Genomic DNA, 12,452 nt, shown 5'->3' with positions numbered 1-12,452 from the left:
GGTGGGTGATTGGGGAAAATAAAAAAAGGGAATCCAAAAGAGGGTCCAGATGGCGTCGCTTTTACACGTGTCAGTGGAATCGGTGGGGTGCCACGTCATCAGGGGAGATAATATCTCGGGGTAATGTGAGCCAGATATTTTTGTGAGGGGAGTCATTGTAGGCGGAGTTATTGGCGCGTGGGTTTCGTGCGTGGCTTATTTGTCGTAGCACGTTCCCACATGCTCGCGCGTCGCTCGGATCCCGATGACTCTCTCTCTTTCTTTTTCTCTTTTCTTCTGGGGCTGGGTGCTACTACTCTCTTCTCTTTATTTATTTATTATTTTTAAAAAAGAAAAGATAGATATTGCTATTTATCTCTAATCTAATAATATCATTTTTTATTTTATGAGTAGATGAGCAAATTAATTTTTAAAAAATTATTTATTTTTTAAATTAATTATTAAACGAATTTCAATTAAATTTAATTTTAAAAATTTTAAATTAATCATTTTAACTTAGTTTTTAATTTTTATAATTTGTCTATAAAATTCTTTTTAAGGTATTTATTTTATTATATTTATTTATAATATAATATTTTTTTAAGAGTTGGTTTCAAAAGTTTGGCTATTTTTTTATAAAAAAAATATTGGTATAATACAATAAAATGGATATAGAAAAAAAATTTACTATTATAGTGTTAGCACAAAACACAACTTACATTTTACTTTTTTTATTTTTTTATGAGCAAATTAAGCAAACGCAACCTGCATTTTAGTTTTTTGAAGTTTTGCAAATTTTTTTTATTTCGTTTCAGCCCAAACACAATCTTTATTTAGTGAATGGGGCAATATTTTATTTTTTTTCTAAACAACAAAATGTAGCTTGCGTTTTTGGTCGTGTCAGCTTTTTGTTTTTGGAATAACAAAATGTAGGTGGTGTTTTTACTATATCTGAAATATTTTTTCGAAAGCATAAAAATGCAGGTTGTGTTTTGTTTAAAAAATATATTTTAATCAAGGGTCCTGCCTATAAATACGAAGTAGATTCATTCGCAAGCCTGACTTCAGTTCTACTCCTGCTATTCTTCTTTCTTGCACATATGTGTTATAGTTCTGGATTTTTTTGACAATTAGTTGTGTCAAAAAATTCGAGTTAGGTAAGGTTGAAATTATGGAAGGTATTATCAACTTGCGAGTGTATTATGACAGTGAGACTATATCAAACACACACGAAGCAGTGATTTTTGTTTGTGAATGTCTGTTGTCATTTGCTATTCCATGCACCATGAATTTTATAGAGTTGCAAAATGGTCTTTGTGATAACATACAGAGTCACATTTCTAAAAGGGTGAACATAATTTTATATAGGAATCTTGTACAAGTATTTGGTGGACTGATACAGTTTCAAATAATGCCCATCATTGACGACGAAAGTATGTAACAGATGTTCCGTATTTATCAACAAACCTGATTTTACGTGCCGATAATAGAGTTGTACGTTAAATTTGAACAACATTTCGGGCTAGACGCGGTTGACGTGGAGGTCAATGTTGACGAGTTCGGGGATATATATTGGGAAGAAGATAACAACGACAGCGAAGAGGAGTTCGAAGCCAACTATGAAGTTGATGACGAAAACAATGACGGAGACTTGGCGGGCAATCCGACGGTGCAAAATGAAGCGGATGCTATTGTAAACCAACACCCCTTTGGTGTTCCCTCTTTTATGAGGACTCTGGATCTCAAAGCCATGCATTCCGAAATTTCCTGAGTATGCGAATATGGGTATGTTATCATTATTAATTCAAGTAACCAGTAGTGTGTATTTATTTCCCTTGTCTGACTGATGATGGTGCGCATGTCGTAAGTGAAGGCAACGTTGTAGCGAAAGATAATGAATTTAGTATCGGAATGGAGTTTGGCTCTAGAGAGTCAATGATATCTGCAATCAAAAGCTACACTATCTTTAGAAGAGTTGATTACACTGTGTATGAGTCTGAGCCACAAACATTCTATGTGAAATGCAAGGGTTATGGTGATGGATACGATTGGCTTATCCAAGCTAGCTTGATTCGAAAGAAAGGTTGTTGGGAGATTAGGAGATACAATGGCAAACACACGTGCACCATGAGTTTTTCACAAGATCATGTCAAGTTAGACTCAGACACAATTGCAGATGCTATTAGGCCGTTGGTCGAAACAGACCCGTCGATGAAGGTAAAGTCTATTATTGCAGAAGTTCAATCCAGGTTCAACTATACTGTTAGTTATCACAAGGCTTGGTTGGCAAAGTAGAAAGCTGTCGCAAAAATTTTCGGTGATTGAGAAGTTTCTTACCAGACTATGCTAGTATGGTCGAAAACAATGACTTTTTAGATGCCAAGGTCTTGTGTTCAAAATTATTGTCCTCTAAAGTATTTTACAAAATTAACAACATAGATTATAACATTTCTTTCCGAGACTTAATCCTAATACTAATAATAACAATAACAATGTCACTAACAACGACAACAGCAACAACAACAACAACAACAATAACAACAATAATAATAATAATAATAATAATGAAAATAATAATAAAATTATTAATTAAAATACAAATATATAAAATAAAAATATATTTATTTATTAATCATAAAATTTAAAAAAAAATTCTTACCCATTGAGGATGATCCAAATATTCAATAATATGTTCTTCCGGTTTGATAAAATCACGAACCATTTTTTCTTCCTTTACTGTATATTTCTTCTTCAACCACACTTGCTTCACTCTTGCTTCCTCACTCTCGTTTCACTTTTCTTCAGTAAAGCTTTTTCACTCTTGCTTCCCCTCCGTTTTGGTTTTGGTTTTTATAAGTTGGATTCACCACCCTCCATGACACATGTTACGCATGCAGCTTGGGAGGCTGCCAAACGCAACTGCGCTTTGTGATGCGGCATAAACTTGATATCCACGATTTTAGGAAATTGCACGATCGGCAAAATTCCTTCCGGCAAGTGCACCGGTTATCGTCAAGTAAAAACTCACAATAGAGTGAGGTCGAATCCCACAAGGATTGGTTGAATGAGCAATTCGAATTAGAAGTTTGTTTAGTTGAGCGGAATCAACTTTTGGATGTAAATTGCATAAAGTAAATGTGGCAGGAAACGTAAATTGCAAGGAATTGAAATTGCATAAACTTAAATTGCGAGAATTAAGGTGCGAGAAAGTAAATTGCTGAAAGTAAAAGGGAATTGGGGTGATTGCATGAATTGAAATTTGCAGAATGTAAATAGAAAGTGTAGATCAGAAAGAGGGGTTCATTGGGGTCAGGAGATATTGAAATCTCCGAATCAAAACAATTTCATCTCTTCCTCAACCAATGCATTCATTGAATCTTGCTTGGCAATCTTATATGATTGGATCCCAATTCCTTGGCTCACCAATTCTCTCTAAAAACAAACAAATTCCCAATCCCTTGGTTTAAATGTTCATAAGAAGAGATGATGCTCGATCACTGATTATACCACACAGTTTCATGAACCACAATTTGGTAGGATTACATGTCACAATATCCATCCAAACCCCAATCCAATTCACTGTGAGAAAGCTTCTCTAGCATGAATCCATCATTCCTTTCCCAAGGTTCCGAAGGATTCCAATTATGGGTAGTTTCTTTCCCAAGACAACTACCCAATGGAATTAGATCGAGAAGCTTTCTAACAAAATTCAAGAGAATAGATTGAAGAAGAAGATAAAAACTATTATTGATTCATTGAATTACAATAGAGCTCCCTAACCCAATGAAAGGGGTTTAGTGAATCATAGCTCTGAATTCAATTACAAGCAAAATGATCAAAAGTTCCGAAGTGTAAAAAGTTTTCACTAACTTCAATTCTATCCTATTTATACACCTTCTAATTTGAGCTTCTGTTGAGTTTCTTGGGCTTTGAGGCTTTTTCTTGATTTCCTTTTGCTTTGGGTTTATAATCCATAATCCTGATGAGGCTGTGATCCAATTCTGTAACATTCATTGAGCAATTTTAGTGATAAACAAGTAATGACACAAGACTCAACAAATTGAAGTTCCAGACTCATCCATTCTTCCGGCCCAATCCCATAAACCATGATATTCAATTGGGTTTCATACCATAATAAGTTTAAGTTAATATTTGTGCTCAAATGCTAACTTAAACTTCAATATATTTGGCCCAGAAACCCTTTCAAAAGGTGGCGTTTAAGTTGAAGTTTAAGTTTCAGTTTAAGGTTAAACTGAAACTTAAACGTGGAATTGGAAGAAAGCAACCCAGGAGTGTAAAATGTCGAACACGTTTAAGCTTCAGTTTAAGGTTAAACTGAAGCTTAAACGTGGAAATGAAGAAAACTACCCTGGAGGAGCAATTGGGTCGAACACGTTTAACCTCCAGTTTAAGGTTAAACTGGAGGTTAAACGTGGAAAATGAAAAGGCAACCCTGGAGGAGAGAAATAGTCGAACACGTTTAACCTCCAGTTTAAGGTTAAACTGGAGGTTAAACGTGGGAATGCTCCTGGTGCCTCTCTTGCTTCTGGCGTTTAACCTCCAGTTTAAGGTTAAACTGGAGGTTAAACGTGGAAATACTCCTTTGGTTCAATTCTCATTCTGGCGTTTAACCTTCAGTTTAAGGTTAAACTGGAGGTTAAACGCCAGTTTCCTCTTTTCTCAGCTTTCATGATTCTGGCGTTTAATCTTCAGTTTAACCTTAAACTGAAGGTTAAACGCCACTTTCAGCTTTGGTGCATTTCTTATTCTGGCGTTTAACTTCCAGTTTAAGGTTAAACTGGAGGTTAAACGCCAGTTTCAGCATTATATGGCTTGGCACATGTGATCTTCAAGCTTCCTTTATTGATTTTGTTGCTTCTTTGCCTAGCCTCTTCTTCCCTGAAATCATCCAAACAATTGCATCAAAGTCTTGCAAAATTTCATGAGAAATCTTCCATTCATAGCATTCAAGTAATATAACTAAAACTCATGGAATTTGCATCAAAATTATACTGCTTGGATGATTCATTACTTTGTTGTTCATTTAACCATTCTTGGTTACTTCAAGCTCAAGAAAATGCATGAAACAACTAAAACTAACAGAAAAATGCTAGTGAAACTAGCCTAAGATGCCTTGGCATCACAACACCAAACTTAATACTTGCTTGTCCCTAAGCAAGTCCTGAGATATTTGAGAAAAAAGGATGAAACAGAAAGCAATTACATTGGCTATATTAGCAAGCATTTGAAGTTCATCAGAAGGGTTTTATGCAGAAAGTTGCAGCATCACTTTTTCATTCTTATCAGGGAGGATTATCACTTTTTCATTGCATCCATCAAACACTGCTATGGCCTCTTGTTATTCTTATGTCCTTGGCACTTTTTCTTTCTTTGTTTTTCTTTTTCTTAGAGCTCCTTTGCTCCTTGTTTGCTCAGTGTCATGTGTTGCACAAGCCTTTGGCATTTTCTTTTTCTTATCAGTGCAGTACACATATCCACTACAGGCATTTTAGTTCACATTTCTTTTTGAGACATTGGTGCCCAGCACCTCTTTGTGTAACTAAATGTTTTGTAGTTAGGTTGCTCTTGATAATGGACTTTTGGTTGATAATCCCGGGTTAGTTAACCCAAGTTACCAAGTGTTGAAACACTCCACAGAACCTATTCATCCAAGCAGATCCTAGTACATAAACACCACAGGCATATGTCTCAAAAGTTCAAACCATTGGTGCCTAGCTTTATTTTCTTAATTCTTTTGCTTTTTGGTTGCCCTTTTTCAGTGGCTTTTCTTCTTCTTTTTCTTTCTTTTTCATGGCCAAAGACATTTATTCATCAAGATCCATAGACAGTATTCAACTTCTACACAAAAAATGATAATTCTACACTCAATTTCCAGTGAGCTAACTAAACAATCAAGCATGCATACCACCACTTAATTCTACTTGATTTGTCACTAATTGAGCCAAGTTACTTTTGTTCAAACTTTTCTTTTAATTTTTGGAAACAGAACAAGCATGGCAAGCATTTGTTTAAGAAGGTGGAGTTATATCCAAACATCTAAGCATTCATTTTATTCAAAGCAATAAACAGACAAACATACTAAAAACTTCACATTCCAGAAAGATTCAACAATTACAGTTTAAACCAGAACAAGCATGCTTTTGTTTGCCTTTTAAAGAATGGTCAAGGAACAACACCACCTTGTGAAATTTCTTGTTTTCTCTTTGCTGCCAGGAAACAATTTGATTTCTCCTTCTTCTCCTAGTTGTTGCTTCATGTTCTTTCTAAGATCCTTGTTCCTTTCCTGCAAAGAGTGATGAAGTTGCTTGCTTCTCAAGCACTTGAGTGGTTAGCTCAACTATATATGGGCAAGTGTCTGAGTCTTAAGTTGGTGTGTGAACACCAAACTTAGTCTCCTACTCACTTCTCTGTTCTTTGAATCCTTGAGTTTTCCTTGGAATGAAGTTGCTGCTAAGGATTTTAAGCATTTCTGTGATTGCCTAGAATGGTCGTTCCTTTCATATAATTCAAAGGTTGTTGTGTTCAGTTGATCTTTATGGTGGAATACCAAACTTAGAGTCACACATTCCCCTTTGAATTATTGATCCACAAATTCATTGTTTGGTATGAAACACCAAACTTAATTCTTTGCAATGCACAGAAACTACTTTACCCTTTTTATTGAAACAAATAAAAGAGACAGCAAAGGGGTATTACCTCAGGTTGGGTTGCCTCCCAACAAGTGCTTCTTTAACGTCACTAGCTTGACGGTTGTCCCTTGTTAGGGTGGATTGTAGTGCTTGATGTCCTCTCCTCTCACTATGGAAACATCCCCATTTGATTCCTTCATGATTTCCAAATGTTCCATAGAAAGAACTTTCCTGATTGTGAACACTTGAGGGAGCTGGGAAGGAATAGGTTTGAGGCCAGGTGGGATTGGCAGATAATAACTTGATATCACTTTATCTCCCGGAGAGAAACCTTCAGTGGGAATTTTCTTGTTTCTCCACCCTCTTGGCAATTTCTTTACAATTCTTCCCTCTCTCTTGAGGATTTCTTCATTGACCCTTATGCTAGCAGGACCCTTCTGATTTGTTTCTATTGATTCTTGTGGCTTTAACTCTTGTAATTCTTGTTTGCCTTCAAAGGATTGTTTTAGAGTTTCAGCTGCTGAATTGCTTTCCTCCAAACACAGATTGCTACTCTCATCCTTAGGCTTTTCAGGTTCTGGTTCAGGCTCAGATGCAGGTTTAAAAACATGGAAAACGAGCTGTTCATCATGTACTCTCAAAATTAGATCTCCTTGTTCTATATCTATGAGCGCTCTAGCAGTGGCTAGAAATGGCCTTCCCAGAATGATAGGGTGTAGGTAGCTTTCCTCCATGTCCAAAATGACAAAGTCTGTGGGAAAAAAATAATTTCCCACTTTCACCAGCACATTCTCAACTACCCCTTCAACTTGCTTCTGAGTTTTGTCAGCCAGTTGTATGATTACATTAGTGGATCTCACCTCATTCAGTTGTAGCCTCCTCATAAGAGTCAGAGGCATCACATTTATGCTAGCTCCTAGATCACAGAATCCTCTGTCAATTTTTGTTTCCCCTATGATGCAGGGGATATGAAAACTTCCTGGGTCTGTTTTCTTAGAGACCATATCCTTCTTGATGAGTGCACTGCATTCTTTGTTCATTATTACAGTTTGTCCTCCCTTCAAAACTCTTTTCTTACTCAGCAATTCCTTCAAATACTTGATATGTGTAGGCATCTGCTGGAGGATCTCAAGAAAGGGAGTATTGATGTGGAGAGACTTAAATGTCTCTAAGAACCTTGAATATGTTTTCCCTTTTTCACCTCCTCCTAACCTCTGAGGAAATGGTGCTTTTGGTTGGTATGTTCCCAGCATGCCTTCCTTTTGCATTTCCTTGGTTTGCTCAGTTTCACGTTCCTGCTTAGCTTCTTCCACACCTTCTTTCAAGATTTCTGGTTTCTTTTCTGAGGGTCTGATTCCTTCTTCTTCCGAGACTTCCTTCAATATGGTGATGGCCTTGCATTCTTCCTATCTCACTCCCTTTTGTTCCCCTTTAGGATTCTTTTCTGTGTCACTAGGGAATACTGCAGTTGACTTGGGGGCCTGTTGAGATAGCTCTCCTACTCGAGACTCCATCCACTTGAGTTTTTCACCATGGTTCCTTAAGGTCGATCTCACATCTTCCCTAAAGCTTTTCAACTCATTTATGTCCTGACCCATATTTGCTAGTATTCCTTCTATCCTGTTTAATTGATCTTGAAATTGTTGGTTCGGATTAGGTTGGGCAGGTTGATTATTTTGGCCATGATATGTTGGTTGGGAGTAAGTGTTTTGTGTGGTTTGGTATGGTCTTTGGTTGGAGTTTTGGTATGTGGAATTGTTATGTTGGTTGTGGTTGTAAGGTTTGTGGTTTTGTGGTTGGGTTTGCTGGTTTTCCCACCCAAAGTTTGGGTGGTTTTTCCATCCTGGGTTGTAAGTGTTGGAATGTGGATCATATGATTGTTTTTGTTGGTTTCCCACATAGTTGGCCTCTTCCCAATCACCTCCTTCAATGCTTACTTCCTCTTGATCTTGTGTGTGTATTGCAGCCACTTGCTTTGTGTCTAATTTCCTGGTGAGCTCTGCTAGCTGCTTGGCAAACACCTTGTTTTGGGCTAGAATTGTATCAACATGGTTCAGCTCCATGACTCCCTTAATGTTGTGCCTCTCTGAAGCATAGTAGTACTCATTCTCAGCCACTGTCTCAATCACTTCAATGGCTTCTTCCACAGTCTTTTTCCTGTTCAATGAACCTCCTGATGAATGGTCTACAGCCTTCCTTGATTCATAAGAAAGTCCATCATAGAAAATATGCAATTGAACCCAGTCAGGGAACATGTTTGGTGGACATTTCCTTGTCAATTCTTTGAACCTCTCCCATGCCTCGTAGAGCGTCTCACCATCTTGTTGTCTAAAAGTCTGAACCTCAGATCGAAGCCTATTGACCTTTTGTGGGGGGTAGAAACGTGCCAGAAACTTGCTCTCCACCTCATCCCAGGTTGTTAGGCTGTCCCTTGGGAATGATTCCAGCCACTTAGCTACCTTGTCCCTAAGTGAAAATGGAAACAAGAGCAGTTTATAGGCATCTTCCTGGACTCCATTGGACTTCACAGTGTCGCAAATTCTCAGGAATTTGGTGAGATGTTGGTTTGGATCTTCATTAGCACTCCCACCAAATGAACAATGGTCCTCCACCAGTGATATTAGCTGTGGTTTGAGTTCAAAATTGTTGACCTGAATGGGTGGTTTCTGAATGCTGCTACCACAATTCCCAGAGGTTGGGTTTATGTATGAACCAAGAACCCTCCTCTCAGGAATGGCATTGTTTCCATCAGCCCTCTCATGGTTGTGAAATTCTCTATCCATGTTGAGATCTAGAGCTTCCTCAAAATTGTCCTCAGATTCTCCTTCAGAATCTTCTTCTCCCAGTACTCTCTTCCCTCTTGCTTCCCTTCTAAGTCTATGAAGGGTCCTCTCTGGTTCGGTATATGGAGGAGTTGTTGTTTCTCCTCTCCTACCTGTCATACAAGAACACACCACAAGCAACAAACAAGTGGAATACTCTTGGTTAATGGAAGAGTATGGTTAGAGCAGTTGAGGAATTAATTCAAATAGTTAGTGGGTCAGTGAGTTAGTTGCTTGAATTGAAAGACATAAGAAAGAAAAAGCAGATAACAGAGTGCAGAAATTAAAATTCAACAAGTAACTTGAACTAAATTAACAAAACAAGAAAAATGCTCAATCTAGTTAACTTCCAATTTGAGAATTGTCAATCGAAAACCAATCCCCGGCAACGGCGCCATAAACTTGATGCGGCATAAACTTGATAGCTACGATTTTAGGAAATTGCACGATCGGCAAAATTCCTTCCGGCAAGTGCACCGGTTATCGTCAAGTAAAAACTCACAATAGAGTGAGGTCGAATCCCACAAGGATTGGTTGAATGAGCAATTCGAATTAGAAGTTTGTTTAGTTGAGCGGAATCAACTTTTGGATGTAAATTGCATAAAGTAAATGTGGCAGAAAACGTAAATTGCAAGGAATTGAAATTGCATAAACTTAAATTGCGAGAATTAAGGTGCGAGAAAGTAAATTGCTGAAAGTAAAAGGGAATTGGGGTGATTGCATGAATTGAAATTTGCAGAATGTAAATAGAAAGTGTAGATCAGAAAGAGGGGTTCATTGGGGTCAGGAGATATTGAAATCTCCGAATCAAAACAATTTCATCTCTTCCTCAACCAATGCATTCATTGAATCTTGCTTGGCAATCTTATATGATTGGATCCCAATTCCTTGGCTCACCAATTCTCTCTAAAACAAACAAATTCCCAATCCCTTGGTTTAAATGTTCATAAGAAGAGATGATGCTCGATCACTGATTATACCACACAGTTTCATGAACCACAATTTGGTAGGATTACATGTCACAATATCCATCCAAACCCCAATCCAATTCACTGTGAGAAAGCTTCTCTAGCATGAATCCATCATTCCTTTCCCAAGGTTCCGAAGGATTCCAATTATGGGTAGTTTCTTTCCCAAGACAACTACCCAATGGAATTAGATCGAGAAGCTTTCTAACAAAATTCAAGAGAAAAGATTGAAGAAGAAGATAAAAACTATTATTGATTCATTGAATTACAATAGAGCTCCCTAACCCAATGAAAGGGGTTTAGTGAATCATAACTCTGAATTCAATTACAAGCAAAATGATCAAAAGTTCCGAAGTGTAAAAAGTTTTCACTAACTTCAATTCTATCCTATTTATACACTTTCTAATTTGAGCTTCTGTTGAGTTTCTTGGGCTTTGAGGCTTTTTCTTGATTTCCTTTTGCTTTGGGTTTATAATCCATAATCCTGATGAGGCTGTGATCCAATTCTGTAACATTCATTGAGCAATTTTAGTGATAAACAAGTAATGACACAAGACTCAACAAATTGAAGTTCCAGACTCATCCATTCTTCCGGCCCAATCCCATAAACCATGATATTCAATTGGGTTTCATACCATAATAAGTTTAAGTTAATATTTGTGCTCAAATGCTAACTTAAACTTCAATATATTTGGCCCAGAAACCCTTTCAAAAGGTGGCGTTTAAGTTGAAGTTTAAGGTTAAACTGAAACTTAAACGTGGAATTGGAAGAAAGCAACCCAGGAGTGTAAAATGTCGAACACGTTTAAGCTTCAGTTTAAGGTTAAACTGAAGCTTAAACGTGGAAATGAAGAAAACTACCCTGGAGGAGCAATTGGGTCGAACACGTTTAACCTCCAGTTTAAGGTTAAACTGGAGGTTAAACGTGGAAAATGAAAAGGCAACCCTGGAGGAGAGAAATAGTCGAACACGTTTAACCTCCAGTTTAAGGTTAAACTGGAGGTTAAACGTGGGAATGCTCCTGGTGCCTCTCTTGCTTCTAGCGTTTAACCTCCAGTTTAAGGTTAAACTGGAGGTTAAACGTGGAAATACTCCTTTGGTTCAATTCTCATTCTGGCGTTTAACCTTCAGTTTAAGGTTAAACTGGAGGTTAAACGCCAGTTTCCTCTTTTCTCAGCTTTCATGATTCTGGCGTTTAACCTTCAGTTTAACCTTAAACTGAAGGTTAAACGCCACTTTCAGCTTTGGTGCATTTCTTATTCTGGCGTTTAACTTCCAGTTTAAGGTTAAACTAGAGGTTAAACGCCAGTTTCAGCATTATATGGCTTGGCACATGTGATCTTCAAGCTTCCTTTATTGATTTTGTTGCTTCTTTGCCTAGCCTCTTCTTCCCTGAAATCATCCAAACAATTGCATCAAAGTCTTGCAAAATTTCATGAGAAATCTTCCATTCATAGCATTCAAGTAATATAACTAAAACTCATGGAATTTGCATCAAAATTATACTGCTTGGATGATTCATTACTTTGTTGTTCATTTAACCATTCTTGGTTACTTCAAGCTCAAGAAAATGCATGAAACAACTAAAACTAACAGAAAAATGCTAGTGAAACTAGCCTAAGATGCCTTGGCATCACTTTGCCCTGCACGGCTAACAAATGCAACATGCATTTTGGTTTCTCCAATGCTGATTAACAACTGTTCCTGTCTGCATGCAGGGGACACCGGGACACGTTTTGTAACTTGGTTGTCCTGTGCGTTTTGTAGTGTGCTATATTTTTTTGGTCTTCATCTCACCCAAAACGTAACCTGTGTTTTGTGATTTCTGACATTAGCAGCTTCAAATTTGTACATAACACGCCATGCATTTATTTTTCAGTATTTCACCATTTTTATATTCATTTTCAAATTAATTTTTGCAAAAGTTTAATAGTACTTTACTCAAAAGTTTCGTTATTAAAATTGGTTAGAACTTTCTAATTAATTAATTCTCAATAAAAATATTAATATAATGAGATATAAAATTTTACTTG

General features: G+C 37.2%; 1 non-coding gene across 1 annotated transcript; it reads left to right on the top strand.

Annotated features, from left to right (window-relative positions):
- Positions 1 to 8,882: 8,882 nt before the first annotated feature.
- Positions 8,883 to 8,986, top strand: LOC130958907 (small nucleolar RNA R71). The gene has a single exon (XR_009078009.1). It is a non-coding gene; the product is annotated as a small nucleolar RNA R71 (small nucleolar RNA).
- Positions 8,987 to 12,452: the final 3,466 nt, after the last annotated feature.

The sequence above is a fragment of the Arachis stenosperma genome, chromosome 10, assembly GCF_014773155.1.
Source record: "Arachis stenosperma cultivar V10309 chromosome 10, arast.V10309.gnm1.PFL2, whole genome shotgun sequence".
In the NCBI taxonomy this organism is placed as follows: Eukaryota; Viridiplantae; Streptophyta; class Magnoliopsida; order Fabales; family Fabaceae; genus Arachis; species Arachis stenosperma.
This window is presented reverse-complemented; position numbering and strand designations above follow the sequence as displayed.